The sequence below is a fragment of the Pituophis catenifer genome, unplaced genomic scaffold (genome assembly GCF_029215685.1).
Source record: "Pituophis catenifer annectens isolate HBS135680 unplaced genomic scaffold, rPitCat1.0.hap2 SCAF_139, whole genome shotgun sequence".
NCBI lineage: Eukaryota > Metazoa > Chordata > Lepidosauria > Squamata > Colubridae > Pituophis > Pituophis catenifer.
Window position 1 is genome coordinate 75,001 of NW_027257019.1, and position 2,620 is coordinate 77,620.

A 2,620-nucleotide genomic window follows, 5' to 3' on the forward strand; every position below is an offset into this window, starting at 1 on the left:
GTTAGGGTTAGGGTTAGGGTTAGGGTTAGGGTTAGGGTTAGGGAGAAAAGTTGTAGGGTTAGGGTTAGGTTCAGGTTCAGGCTCAGGGTTATCATTCTGGAAATGATATTAGCAGAAGCAATGGAAGAAAGCAAGGAGAGGGAGGGAGGGATAGATATTAAACGGGATGGACGAAACGTAGGGAGCGCACACAAGACACGCGATGAGAAACCACCCGCCCAGAGAAATTCATCTCCGATTTACCGAGAAGACAGGGAGAGCAGAGAGATCGCAATGGATGGGAAACACGACGGGAAAGCACAAAATATCGGCGAGCTGAAATATCGGCGAGCTGGCGAGAGCAAAGATATCGAGTAGATTCAAGAGAGAAAGCGGAATTATTTGATAAACAACGTAGAGATGACCAAGAACAGGAAAGATGGAGAGATGAAAGTGGGGACGGACGACGGGAGGAGAAGAAAGAACAGCCAAAAGAGAGCCAAGTAAGAGAACAAGACGAGAAAGCGTCGAGAGAAGGAGCAGAAGAAGTTGAAGAAAGAACAAAGGGACCTAAGAACGACTTGCTCCACAAAGCAAATAGGTCAGCAAGAAATAAGAATAATTTCCTTGACTAGAAATGGACTGGATTCGGCCATTCGGCAAGAGGAAGGAAAATATGGAATAAATGAGGGAAGTTAAGATGAGAAATGAAAGGCCTACGAGAGGTTCCTCTGGGAAAACTACACCCAAAACTTTGGAGGAAGGAAGATGGCAGAAATTGTAACAAACTTTTCACTTGAAGTCAAGCTTTTCACGTCAAACCAGCTCTTTCAATCAACCCCTCGCAGCCATCCTGGCAGGGAAGCAGAAAACGGAAACACTCCGGTCCGGCCGAGGCCCGGGTAAACCGGTCCCGCCCGAGCGTCCCGGTAGACCGGGACGGCTGCCCGTCACGGACACCCCAGGGCCCCGGCGCGGGCACCGAGGCGACGGCGGAGGTCCCCGACCGAGGCCCGGGGCCCCCGCGCCGGGATCCCGTACATCCATCAAGGCGGGGAAACAGAAACACTCTAGGCCGGCCGAGGCCCGGGTAAACCGGACCCGCCCAAGGCCGTCCCGGTAGACCGGGACGACTGCCCGGCGCGGACACCCCCGGGGGCCGGCGTGGGCACCGAGGGGACGGCGGAGGTCCCCGACCGAGGCCCGCGGCGCCGGAGCCGGGATCCCGTGCATCCATCGTGGCGGGGGAAACAGAAAGGCTGATCCGGCCGGGGCCCCGGTAGACCGGGAAGACTGCCCGGCGCGGACACCCCCGGGGTCCGGCGTGGGCACCGAGGCGAAGGCGGAGGTCCCCGACCGAGGCCCGCGGCGCCGGAGCCGGGATCCCGTGCATCCATCGTGGCGGGGGAAACAGAAAGGCTGATCCGGCCGGGGCCCCGGTAGACCGGGACGACTGCCCGTCGCGGGCACCCCCGGGGTCCGGCGGGGGCACCGAGGCGACGGCGGAGGTCCCCGACCGAGGCCCGCGGACCCGGAGCCGGGATCCCGTGCATCCATCGTGGCGGGGGAAACAGAAAGGCTGATCCGGCCGGGGCCCCGGTAGACCGGGACGACTGCCCGTCGCGGGCACCCCCGGGGTCCGGCGGGGGCACCGAGGCGACGGCGGAGGTCCCCGACCGAGGCCCGCGGACCCGGAGCCGGGATCCCGTGCATCCATCGTGGCGGGGGAAACAGAAAGGCTGATCCGGCCGGGGCCCCGGTAGACCGGGAAGACTGCCCGGCGCGGACACCCCCGGGGTCCGGCGTGGGCACCGAGGCGAAGGCGGAGGTCCCCGACCGAGGCCCGCGGCGCCGGAGCCGGGATCCCGTGCATCCATCGTGGCGGGGGAAACAGAAAGGCTGATCCGGCCGGGGCCCCGGTAGACCGGGACGACTGCCCGTCGCGGGCACCCCCGGGGTCCGGCGGGGGCGCCGAGGCGACGGCGGAGGTCCCCGACCGAGGCCCGCGGACCCGGAGCCGGGATCCCGTGCATCCATCGTGGCGGGGGAAACAGAAAGGCTGATCCGGCCGGGGCCCCGGTAGACCGGGAAGACTGCCCGGCGCGGACACCCCCGGGGTCCGGCGGGGGCACCGAGGCGACGGCGGAGGTCCCCGACCGAGGTCCGCGGCGCCGGAGCCGGGATCCCGTGCATCCATCGTGGCGGGGGAAACAGAAAGGCTGATCCGGCCGGGGCCCCGGTAGACCGGGACGACTGCCCGTCGCGGGCACCCCCGGGGTCCGGCGGGGGCGCCGAGGCGACGGCGGAGGTCCCCGACCGAGGCCCGCGGACCCGGAGCCGGGATCCCGTGCATCCATCGTGGCGGGGGAAACAGAAAGGCTGATCCGGCCGGGGCCCCGGTAAGCCGGACCCGCCCGAGGCCGTCCCGGTAGACCCGGCCCTCTCCCCGTCTCGGGCACCCCCGGGGTCCGGCGTGGGCACCGAGGCGACGGCGGAGGTCCCCGACCGAGGCCCGCGGACCCGGAGCCGGGATCCCGTGCATCCATCGTGGCGGGGGAAACAGAAAGGCTGATCCGGCCGGGGCCCCGGTAGACCGGGAAGACTGCCCGGCGCGGACACCCCCGGGGTCCGGCGTGGGCAC